Source organism: Diceros bicornis, chromosome 26 (assembly GCF_020826845.1).
Source record: "Diceros bicornis minor isolate mBicDic1 chromosome 26, mDicBic1.mat.cur, whole genome shotgun sequence".
NCBI lineage: Eukaryota > Metazoa > Chordata > Mammalia > Perissodactyla > Rhinocerotidae > Diceros > Diceros bicornis.
The window spans coordinates 24,913,507-24,926,533 of record NC_080765.1 but is presented as its reverse complement, the minus strand read 5'-3'; the positions used below and the strand labels follow the sequence as shown (position 1 = coordinate 24,926,533).

Sequence of the window (13,027 nt, the reverse complement as noted above, 5' to 3'; positions counted from 1 at the left end):
TTCTGAAGTCAAAGAATTAAATGAAATAGTTAAATAGAGAATACTTTTTGAAAATTCCTTAAATTGACCAGTCAGTATGGTCTTGCCTTCTCAGCAAGACCAGTGGAGCTATTGTTTCCTCCAGCACTGGGATGATTTGCAGTTCTTTGACTGAACACCGTAGGAGGCTGGGATTTACCCTCATAGATGCCCCAAGAGACTCCCAGTCTAGGAGAAGAGCCCGGGAATCCAGGCTGACTGCAGGAACTGCAGGTTCTATCTGTCATCTCAGGCTCATGCCAGGGCAGATGCACAGATGTGTTTCTTTCACTCTCACTCTCCCTCACGTTCTCTTCCCACCCCTCATCACCATGGTTATGGAGTTAAATTTTTTGATTTCTCCTTTGATTTCTTCATTCATTCAATTGTTGTTCAGTAGCATTTTGTTTAATGTCCACATATTTGTGACTTTTCCAGGTTTCTTCTTGTAGTTGATTTTTAGCTTCATACAATTGTGGTAAGAAAAGATGCTTGGTATTATTTCAGTCTTCTTAAATTTATTGAGACTGGTTTTGTGGCCTAGTATGTGATCTATCCTGGAGAATGTTCCATGTGCATTTGAAAAGAATGTGTATCCTGCGGTTTTTGGATGGAATATTCTGTATATATCTACTAAGTCCATCTGGTCTAATGTGTCATTTAAGGCCACTGATTCTTTATTAATCTTCTGTATGGATTATCTATCCATTGATATAAGTGGAGTGTTAAAGTCCCCTACTATTATGTGTTACTGTCTATTTCTCCTTTTATGTCTGTTAATAATTACTTTATATATTTAGGGGCTCCTGTGTTGGTTGCATGGATATTTACAGGTCTTATATCCTATTGTTGGATTGTTCCCTTTATTATTATGTAGTGCCCTTCTTTGTCTCTTGTTACAGTTTTTATTTTAAAGTCTATTTTGTCTGATGTAAGTATCGCTACCCCAGCTTTCTCTTCATTGCCAGTTGCATGGAGTATCTCTTTCCATCCCTTCACTTTCAGTTTGTGAGTGTCTTTAGGTCTGAAGTGAATCTCTTTTATGCAGCATATATATGGGCCTTGTTTTTTTATCCAATCAGCCACCCTATGTCTTTTGATTGGAGCATTTACTCCATTGGCATTTGCAGTAGCTGTTGATAAGTATATACTTATTTCCACTTTGTTACTTTTTTTCTGGGTGTTTTAGTAGTTCTTCTCTGTTCCTTTCTTCTTCTCTTGCTCTCTTTCCTTGTGATTTCATGGCTTTCTTTAGTAATATATTTGGGTTTCTTTCTCTTAATTTTTTTTGTATTTATTATAGGTTTCTGGTTTGTGATCATCGTGAGGTTCGTGTATAATAACCTATGTAAATAGCAATCTATATTAAGTTGATGATCTCTTATATTGGCCTCTTACTAAAAGCCCTATGCTTTTACTCCCTCCTCCCACATTTTATGTTTCTGATATCATATTTCACCTCTTGTGTGTGTGTGTGTGTGTGTATATGTGTGTGTGTAACCTCTTATCATTGGAAATAGATAATTTTAGTACTTTCATCTTTCGACCTTCCTATTAGTTTTATATGATCTGCTACATTTGCTGTGTATTTGCCTTTACCAGTGATTGTTTTTCTTTGATAATTTTCTTATTGCTATTTGTGGTCTTTTCTTTTCCACTTAAATAAGTCCTTTTAACATTTCTTGTAAGGCTGGTTTATTGATGATAACCTTCTTTAGTTTTTGCTTGTCTGGAAAACTCTTTATCTTTCCTTCCATTTTGAATGATAACCTTGCTGGGTAGAGTATTCTTGGCTTTAGGTTTTTTCTTTTCAGCACTTTGAATATATGGTGCCACTCCCTTATAGCCCGTAAGGTTTCTGCTTAGAAGTCAGCTGATAGCCTTATGGGGATTCCTTTGTATGTAACTTGTTGCCTTTCTCTTGCAGCTTTTAGGATTCTCTCTTTATCTTTAATTCTTGATATTTTAATTAAAATGTGTCTTGGTGTGAGCCTCTTTGGGTTCATCTTGTGTGGTGCTCTCTTTACTTCCTGTACCTGGATATCTGTTTCCTTCCTTTGGTTAGGAAAGTTTTCAGCTACTGTTTCTTCAAATAGGTTCTCTGCCCTTTTGTCTCTCTCTTCTCCTTCTGGGACACCTATAATATGGATGTTAGTACACTTGATGTTGTCCCAGAGATCCCTTAGACTGTCCTCATTCTTTTTAATTCTTTTTTTCTGTTCAGCTTGGGTGATTTCATTTATTCTTTCCTCCAGCTCGCTGATCCATTCTTCTGTGTCGTCTGCTCTGCTGTTGACTCCCTCTAGTGAATTTTTCATTTCTATTATTGTATTCTTCAGTTTTGATTAGTTCTTTTTTATATTTTCCAATTCTCTGTTGAAGTTCTCACTGTGTTCACCTATTCTTCCAAAATCAGTGAGCCTCTTTATGACTATTAGTTTGTACTCTTTATCAGGTAGACTGTTTATCTCTGTTTTGTTTAGTTCTTTTTCTGAGGATCTGTCCTGTTCCCTTATTTGGAACATATTCGTTTGTCTCCTCATTTTGCTTACTTCTTTGTGCCTATATCTATGTATTAGGTAGATCAGCTACATCTCCCAATTTTGGATATATGGCCTTGTGTAACAGGTGCCTCATGGGGCCCAGCAATGTGCTTCCCTCTCCTCACCAGTTTCAAATGTTCCAGGAGTGTCACCTGTATGGGCTACATGTTCCCTTCTGTTGTGGCAGGATTGCTCTTGCTGCAGGTGCATAGGTAGGCTAGGCTGACCCCCAGGCCAGCTGGTTGTAAGGCTCAGCTGTGTGCAGCTACTACAGTCACTTTAGTCACTTTATTGGGCACGAGGAACCCCAGCACAGCTGGCTGCAAGGTCTAATAGCACACACCTGCTGCTGATTTGCTGTTAAGTGAGTCAGGCCCCCAATGTGGCTGGTTGCTAGGCTCAGGGGCTCACAATTGCTCTAGGCCTCCAGAATGTGAGCCTGTTGTCAGCTTTCTTGGGGGTGCAGCTGAGTGGGGCTGGCCCCAGGCATGGCAGCATACAATCGTTTCAGGCATTGGAAGGTGGGACAGATTTCCTGTGTGGTTGTGTAAAGAGGCCAGTGGCACAAGTCTGCTGCAGCTTACAAGCCCCACCACCCACCGACCCACACACCTGGCCAATGCAGTCTTGTCCCATGTGCACACCTGTCCCACTGAAGCAGACCCACTTGCTCCGCTGAAGAAGTCCCACACACTCCGCCAACACAGGCCCACCCCTCCTGCATGCACTACCCCACAAAGGCGGACCCACTCACCCCACTGCAGAGGTCCCACACACCCCACCTATGCAGGCCCACAAGTTCTCTGGGCTTGCTGGTGGGTGGGGCCAGTCCCTAGGGCAGACTGCCTGCTCTGGCTGAGCTGGATTAAATCAGAGCTCTAGTGGGTGGGGCAAACCCTTGGGCTAACAGGCCGGGGGAAGAACTCCAATGGCATCTGCCAGCATCTGTGTCAGCATGCCTGTACTAGGTCTCAGCGATGGCTGCCCCCAGTGACTCAGTCCCTGGGGAGGTGGGCCTAGCTGCCTTCTGCCTCTCTGAGACAGCTTTTCAAGTGAGTCTCTGTTACCAAAGGACTATGCACCTTTCTTTCTGATGATTTTTTGTTGGTTTCTGGAACGGATGAATTTGTGTGTGGGCCTTTTAAGGGAAAGCTTTTCTTTCTCTTATGTTTGATAGCTTTTCTGGGGGTATTCCCCATTGGTTTTAATAGCCAGCAAAGCCAGGTATTATGACAGGCATCTCCGTTGTGCTGAATTCAAAGACTGCTTATTGTGGCGTAGCTCTCCTGCACAAACCCCCTGTTCCTCCAGGAAAAGCTTTGTACCTTATGATTGTTCCTGGCTGTGAGGCACTGCAGCTAGAATGGGTTTTTTTCTGCAGCAGAAGGGTATTTCTGCCTCTTCCACTTCTGTCAGTGTTGTCCCTTGTTGTTGGGGTTCTTTTTATCCAGTTTCCAGATCTCTCTCAGAGGTGATTGTTCCACAGGTAGTTGTAAATTTGTTGTGTCCGTGGGACGAGGTGAATTCAGAGTCCTCCTATGCCACCATATTCACAGCAATCCCCTCAGCTAATGTTTTGTCAGAGATTTCCTTGAGTGCCAGGAGCTCAAACAAGCAAACACAAACAGCAACAGCAACGACAACAGAGAACGACCCCTGTGCAGACTGGCTCTGTGTGAGGAACTCCCCACAACTTGGCCAGCCTTGCTCTGAGCCTAGGGATCAGCCTGAGGTGGAAGCTTCAGGTCCTCTCAGGACGTTCTGAGCATGCATTGCCTGGGTGTGTGATGGCTTTCTAAATCCCGCATGTTCATAGCTGTCTTGGATATCTCAATTTCCTGGAAAGTCTACCCTAGCTTCTCCCCCAGACCTTGAGGGTCTACTGTATATCTCCCCCATAGTCTCTCATCTCAGGCGTCTTTAGTTGTAGTCCACCGTGTGGCTTTTACGAGCAGTGCCTGCTGCTCTTCCCGTCTGCATTCTGAGTCGTGTGAAATGAGGGCCTTGCATCAGCCCTTCAGGTGTCCCCAGAGAGGTTAGAACAGATTACACAATAATTTGCAAATAAGATCTGCTCTGCTCCCTCTGGTTGGAGCAGGGGTACTGGGAACCGGGCTGCTGTCTACTCAAGACCAAATCTGCCATGCTGGGGAAAGGTGAGGCAAGGTTCCAATGTTTTTTTCTGGAACCTCTTAAAATCATGTCATGTCCCACAACAGGGAAGATCCCAATGCATTGCTTGGTGGTCAAGTGCATGGGCTGTAGAGCAAAAATGACATGAAATGTGAGTAAAAATGGCATGAAACTTCCCTACCGTTTTGAAGGTGGCTTTTCTTGATTGGGTATTTCCACGGTTGTTGTAGACCTTTGACTCTTCTAGAGCTCCTACAAAGTCAGCTCAGACAGCTCCTGGTAGTTTGTTTGTTTGCTTGTTTGTTTTTGATGTTTTGTAGCGGAACAAGAGCTTACAGCTTTCTAGTAGGCCATTTTCTTTATATCACTCCCTAGTAGCACTTTTGAAAAGCAGTCAAGGTTGAGAACCCACTTGGGTGTCTTTGTGGACTCTGCCCACGTCTGTGTGGTAGATAGGATACTGTGCCCCTACCATTAAGGAGCTTTTCTTTGGCCCTGGGAGCATGATTCCTTCCCTGGATGTGTGAATCCCATCATCCAGGTTCCAGTCTCTGATGATTGTCATCAAGAAAGTTCATTTCCTCCTGGAAGTCGTGTCCACAAGGGTGTGTCAGGCCAACTGTACCAACACACAGTACACTGAGCTGGACAGCAGTTCAAGTGGTGCATGAATGGGGGTGGGACTTTGCTGTACCCCTTGATACAATATTTCCTAAATTTGAGTCATCCATGTCCACATCCACTATTTTTTACCTTATCTGTGTGCACCATCTATATTATCACTTACTTAATTTTTCTCTCTAAATCCACTTATTATTTTACTTTAAAACATTCCCTTTTTAAAAAAGTTGATGTGGTATCACAAGTGGAAAACAGTAGCACTTGCCAAAAGCAAAAGGCAGTTGTAACCATAACTATAATACAAACCAAACAACTTTGTTAAATTTTAGCTACATCCTGTTCCCACTAAAAGCTCTGATCTTGAAACTTACCTTCCTCTTGGTAGTTCCAGAGCTTTTAAAAATATGTCGGAGCCAAATCAGAACAATTGGAAGGGAATCTAAAAAGGAATGTGATCCGATGTTTTTTTCTGGAACCTCTTAAAATCATGTCATGTCCCACAACAGGGAAGATCCCAACACATTGCTTGGTGGTCAAGTGCATGGGCTGTAGAGCAAGAATTAAATTCAAATACCAGCCCTTCCACCAACCAGCTGAGTGGCTTTGAGCAAGTGATTGTGCCTCTCTGAGCATCAGTTTCCTCTTCTGTAACATGGGCTATGAAAAATGCCAGCCTCACACAAAACCTGTGCATGAATATTCATAGTGGCATTATTCCTAATAGCTAAAAACTGGATGGGGCCGGTCCCATGGCATAGTGGTTAAGTTAGGCATGCTCCACTTCGGATTTGCGGGTTTGGATCCCAGGTGCAGACCTACACCACTCATCAGCCATGCTGTGGTGGTGACGCACATACAAAACAGAGGAAGATGGGCACAGATGTTAGCTCAGGGAGAATCTTCCTCAGCAAAACAAAACAAAACAAAACAAAACAAAACTGGAAACAACCCAGATGCCCTTCAATGGGTGAATGGGTAAACAAACTGTGATTCATTCATAACATGAAATACTGTTCCGCAATAAATAGGATTGAACTATTGATGAACACACCAACCTTGATGAATCTTCAGAGAATTACACTGAATTAAAAAATAAAAAGAGCCATTCCCAAATGTTACATTCTATATGATTCCACTTATGTGACATTCTTAAAATGACAAAATTATGAAAATGGAGAATAGATTAGGCATTGCCAAGGGGTTAGGGATGGAGAGGGAGGGAGAGAAGGAGGAGGAGGGAGGTGGACGTGGGTATAAAAGCAACATGAGAGCTCCTGGTAATGACGGGACTGTTCTGTCTCTTGACTGGTGGTTGATATACACATGTGATAAAATTGCATTGTGCTAAATACACTTACACACACACACACACACACACACACACACACACACACACACAAATGAGTACAAGTGAAAAACTGTGGAAATCTGGGTAAGATTGGTGGATTGCATCAATGTCGGTATCCTGGTTGTGATGTTGAACTATATAGTGTTGGAAGATGTTACCGTTGGGAGAAACTGGGTAAAGGGTACATGGGATCTCTTTGTATTATTTCTTACAGTGTGCATGTGAATCTATCATTATCTTAAAATAAGTTTAATTAAAGTAATACCAACCTCACAGGCTTTCTGTGAGGATCAAATGAGGTAGTGTTTTGGGAAGAAAATTCGTTCAGCAAATATTTATTGACACCTCCCATCTGTCCAGTTACTGTGTGAACGCTGAGCTTCTCACAGTGAATCAAATACACGGAGTTCATGGTGTAGGAAATCGTATTCTACTGGAGAGCCACACAAAAGCGAGGTGTTATTTTAAAAAATTATCCTTAAAATTGGTGTAATATTGCCCACTGAATCAGCAGTAGAGTGCATTGAGTGTTTGCATGTAAAGAAAATAGACTTGGAGAGATGACAAAACTTGCCCAGGTGCCAGGTGGAGTGACAAGGAGGATTCGGACCCAGATCTGAGCCCCAGGTTGTGGCTCTTCATCTCTAGACTCGCTGCCTTCTCCACAGAGGGGTGCTGTTCTCTTTACAGGATGACCCGGTGAGGACAGCCGAAGCGGAGTGTGGGGACTTTTACAGCACTGGGGACAGAGCAACCATGGATGCAGAGGGCCACATCTGGTTCCTGGGGAGGGGCGATGATGTCATCAATGCCTCTGTGTAGGTGTGGCTGACCCTGAGCCGGGAGGTGTCACCCTCACACGCCTGGTGGGATCTAGCTGGCCCAGACGTTCCTCCATGCATTGGTCATGGGACCCTCAGCCTAATTCTGAACAGAGCCATGTCTATGGGGCCCTGGCCCGGGGGTGTCTGTGAACCTCCCCCAACCCCTGCATCCAGAAGAAATAGTCAAAATGAAGTTCAGGAAGGTCTGGAAGAACAATCATAATAAGACACCGTGCAATTTAAAGAGGAAGGGAGACCTTGCTTTGATCCCTATTGATGGGAGGAAATTATTCTCTGTGCTCCTCTGATGGGGCACAACATGTCACAGAAAATAATAATAATAATAATAGCTAACCTTTATGGAGTGCTTACTAGGTGAAAGCACTCTCCTTGGTGCTTTGTATAACCCAGTAGATGTTATCATTATGCCCATTTTACTCATGAGAAAACTGAGTCACTGACCAGTGAAGTAAGTTTCCTAAAGTTTCAAAGACAGTACAGGTTGCAGCCCAGATTCAAACCAAGGTGGTGAGGCTCCCAACCCGTTGTCCCTAACCCTTACGTGATTTAGGGGGAAAAAATGACACAAGTAACAAGTTCTCTTGGTTATTTCAGGGAAATTGAGTTTGTTTTATTTTGTAATTTCTAAAACAAATGCTGACGTAGTGGGGAATAGGATGGAGAATTTTCATGAATGTTTAAGATCAAGTTTGGGGCTTCCAAAAGGTTCCATGCTGGAGGAAGCTCCTGAAGCCAGGCCGCAGAGCTCTGGGAGGACAGAGCTCTCTCTCTCCTCCTACCAGAGGCAGTGAGTGAGAAGAGAGCACCTGTGCCTTGTATTTCTTAGCATGGAGCGTCCAGGTCTTCCTGCAGTGGTCCCACTACACAGCCTGTCACAGGCCTCTGACCCCCTGTGACAGTTTCCCTCTGTCAAGTGCCAAGGGAAAATACGATCCTCCAGAACATGAGATCTGAGGGCTTGGTCGCCCCAGCCCTGGTATCTGCTCAGAACCAGAGAAGGAACCTTTGATCCTGCAGGTATCACATCGGGCCGGCAGAGGTGGAAAATGCCCTGGCCGAGCATCCAGCAGTGGCTGAGTCAGCTGTGGTGAGCAGCCCGGACCCGATTCGAGGGGAGGTGAGGAAGAGGACACGGAGGTCATCGTGTCTGTGTGTGGGCACTGGGGAGGCAGGTGCAGGGGAAACTTCGAGGCCATGTCTACCCAGGACCTAGGGTGGAGAGAGGGCGCAGTTGGTGTGTGTGTGCACTTACACGATGGGGTCACCAGGGGACACTGTGGCCTCATCTGTGGCTGAAAATGCTGCTGCTGACATCTAACATTTAATGAGCTCTTATTATGTGCCTGCTCATTTTTCCCCCCAGTAACCTAATGAGTTCAGGACTCTCATTATACCCTTTTATAGATAAGGAAACAGGGGCCTAAAGAAGTTATTAAGTTGCCCAGATGACACAGTGGTGGAGCCAGAACGGGAATCTAAGCAATCTGGCTCCAGAGCATGCATTCATTGATTCAACAGGTGTTTTCTGAGCACCTACTATGTGCAAGGCCCTGTGCAATTAAGTGGAGACATAAATAATAACATAAGAATTATAAATTACCAACAATTATTAAATGCCCAAAGGTTCCAGGCACAGAAGTATACATACAACAATAGTAAAAATGATGAAGATAACGCTGATGATAAGAATAATAATAAAGTTAAACTAGCTTCATGTTTTACATGTATTATCTCGTGAAATCTTTACCTAAACCCAGTGAGGAATGAACCTGTACTGTCCCCGTTTTGCAGGGAAGGAAATTGAGGGTGAGAGAGGTTGAGTAACTTTCCAATCATAGAGTGGAGACTGGAGTATTGGGACTAGAACCTGGTGTGTCCTTTTCCAAAGGCTCAAGTGTCAGCTTGGTGTTTTCGCTCATTAAATAAATATTCACTTTGTAAACTAGACAATTCACTGGCGCTCACCCTGAGCCTCCGCTCTGGTTCTGCACGGCAGGTGGTGAAGGCGTTTATTGTCCTGGCCCCACAGTTTCTGTCCTGGGACAGGGACCAGCTCACCAAGGAGCTGCAGCACGTGAAGTCAGTGACGGCCCCGTACAAGTACCCGAGGAAGGTGAGTGAGGCGAGTGGATGAGGCTGGTTCCCCCCGAGCCGTCCTGGCACTCCGCGGCCCCGAGTCTCGTCGGGTGGCTGGGCTGAAGCTTAAACAGCCAGTAGAACTAGCATTTTTCTCTTCAGAAGAAAGAATTGGGGTAGGGGTAGGGTGGAGCCAACTGAGACGGAACCTGTGGCAGAAACCCAAAAGGAATCCATTGCTGGCACGTTAACCTAAAGAAAAAAAATCAGACAAGTGCCCAAAGATATCCAAGAAGGGTATTTAATATCTTTCAAAATTTGAGAAGGAAATCCAAATCAGCAGCTTCCAAACTGTTTTTAAAAATAATTCATGCTTGGAAATACATTCTATATTGCAACTCAATACATATATACATGCGTAACAAACAAAAATTAACAAAATGATATTTATCCTTATAACATGCCATATATTCCGATATTTTTATTCTACTTCATTTGTTTTAAATGCTGTGTGCAAACTACAAAAATGTCCAACAATAGAGAAATGATTAAGTTGTTCATGAAATGTAATATTATCCTGTATTTTAAAATGATATTGCAGATCTTTTATTTTTAATGTAAAAAGATCACAATATATTATTAAGAGAAAAAGCAGGCAATGAAAGAATGTACATGATATTATCCTATTAGTTTAAAAGCAGAGTTTGAGCGGATACATGTGCCGAAAGTGCGCATTTCCTTCTTTTGTGATAGTGCTTTGCTCCGTCATCTGAGTGCTGACGGTCCATCCAGATAGAAAGCTGCAGAGCTCACGTCTAGTGAACATGCGCCATGTGGGTCGGGCCCTGGACTCAGTGCTGCACACGCGTTACTATTTCATTTCATCGTCCCCACAGCCTGAGATGGTCTCATCACTCTGCTTCATAGAGAGGAGCTGAGGCTCAGAGACTCCCAGTAAATTGCCTGAGATTAGAGTTAATAAAAAGCAGAGCAGGAACTCAAACCCGTGTGTATCTGACAACAGAGTTCCTGCTTCTAACATCAGTCTCTGTGGCCTCACAGAGAGGAGAACAGAGGGCACGTAGCAGGCAGGATGGGCTAGATGTTACTGTGGGTAACAAAGACCCCCCAAAGTCTTAGCGGCTTATAACAAGGAAGGTATCTTCCTTGCTCATGTTACATGTTCACCATGTCCAGGCTCTCCTGGGGCCTCTGCTCCACACCCCCTCATCTCGGGACCAGGATAACGGAGCAGCCACCATACAGGTATCTGCCAGGTGCCGTAAGAGATGGACAGAGCTGGCGGCCAGGCTCACTGGTTCCCAGCTCTTCTGTTAGAGGTGGCACGCTTCACTGCCACTCACATTTCACTGGTCAAAGCCTGTCCCAAGGCTGCATCCAACTTCAGGGGGTCAGGAGGAGAACCTGGCATCCTTGGTGGGCCCCATTAAGGCCACCACATGGTGCCAGCCTGTCTGGGGGACTGTGCAGGGGCAAAGGAGGAGAGGGGGCACTGGTAGGAAGTGACGGTGGGACTAAGTCAGGATGGATTTGCTTTCGCCTCAACCAGGTGGAATTTGTCCCAGAGCTGCCCAAAACCATCACTGGCAAGATTAAAAGGAGTGAACTTCGGAAAAAGGAGTTTGGTCAGATGTGATCGTCAATAAACTCAGAAACCACTGTGTGACTTTGGGTAAATCCCTGGCCACCTCAGTTTCCCCATATGGCGAGGGTGAGGATGGGGGTGTTGAGAGAGTTGATTTGGAAGGATATCAGGAGTGCCAATATTTCAGCATTTTTGTTTCTTTCAGATTAATATCAGTCACTCTTCTTCCTCCGAGTCTCCTCCTCCTTCTGGATTGCCCAGATGAGCACACAGATTGGGGCTGGAGGTAATAAAGTACGAATAGAACATCAACGGTGCCCCTGTGTCGTGCATTAATTCTGTGGATGAACCTGTGCTAAATGTGGTTCCTCCGTAATTCTCCCCAATCCCCACTGGAGAGAGCCCAGGGCCTGATTCTCCCTGCTGGCCCCAGCTTCCTTCGTGGCCCTGTGGACCCGGTAGATGGCCAGGACTCAGAGGCCCAAGAGAGATGCTCCGAGCAGCCCCAGGCACCAGCCTGTCCTAGGTCCCAGCCTAGGTCCCGCATGAGTGAGTGAGGGACCTACTCTCTGGGAACCCAGGAGTCCCGTAGGACTCTTGCAGACCTCTCCAGAGGTACCCGGTCCCTCATTCATACCCAGAGGCTTTCACCCCTCAGCTTTCCCCCACATGAGCCCACCCGCTCATCTCTCCCCAGGGCCCAGGACTCCCCCAGCCCTTTCCCAGGCGCCCAGTGTCCTCGCCACACACCCCTCCCCCACACTCTATTACCCCTTCCTGCTATCCAGAGCCCCCCTGACCCCCTGGTCTCGGGTCCTGTGAACTGATCCTTTACTCCATCTGTCCTTGGGGCCTGAATGGGACCACTGTGGGGAAAACCAGAGGCTGGGAGGAGCAGGGGCAGAGGGGCCGAGCCTGGGGGTGGGAGAAACACATATTTTCTCCTTCTCACCCACCGCTGGGTCACCCTTGAAGAGATCCCCTCTGCGGCTGCCCATTTCTGGGGTTCACAGACACACACATTCACAGAGAAATAAGACACCACAAGCACAGAGACACACAGGCACATAATCACCCCCATCCTCACCTGGGGACTCAGGCATAGGGCTCATGGACAGGCTCACACACAGACCCACACTGCAGACACAGGCAACGACCCCTGAGAACACAGACACACACACTCAGGGCCACATGAGACAGCCCCACAGGGCAGACCCTACACGCAGTGGACATACACATACACACAGAGATACAATCAGGAACACCCAAAGGGGCAGCAAATTCACACACACAACCAACACACGCAGCGATATAAAACACAGACACACACACATGCTCCAGCAGGGACACACATGCCCCGAGACAGATTTGCACAACCAGCATACACTCATTCACAGATATCAGACACAGACACACAAATGCACACAGAGACACACAGAGAGTGCCACACAGTGGAAAACTCACGTCCACGATCAATACTCACACAGAGAAACTCAGACTCGCAGGTCCATAATGCAAAATTACACAACCAAACACACGTGCACACACACACACTCCCAGACCCTCACTTCCCTACCCCAGCCCACAGTGCAAACAGAGAGCTCTGGCACTCAGTGGAGGCCACCACAGGCAGACAGGATGAATAGACCCTGGCATGACCTGCCCCACCTAAGCTGTCAACGAAGGAGGTGTTTTCCTGGTTCCAACCCGAGTGCTTGACATCTGCCCCATGCCAGGGCCTCCTGGAAGGCTATACGTGGGTGCTGAGATGCCAGAGAATGACCAGGGTAGGGTTGCTCTGGGGACAAGGGCCCAGGGTAGGGACAGGGACACTGAC

The 13,027-nt window shown here is 45.9% G+C and overlaps 1 pseudogene; it reads left to right on the top strand.

Annotated features, from left to right (window-relative positions):
* Positions 1–11,400, top strand: part of LOC131421983 (acyl-coenzyme A synthetase ACSM2A, mitochondrial-like) — a 75,385-nt pseudogene extending 63,985 nt beyond the window's left edge.
* Positions 11,401–13,027: the final 1,627 nt, after the last annotated feature.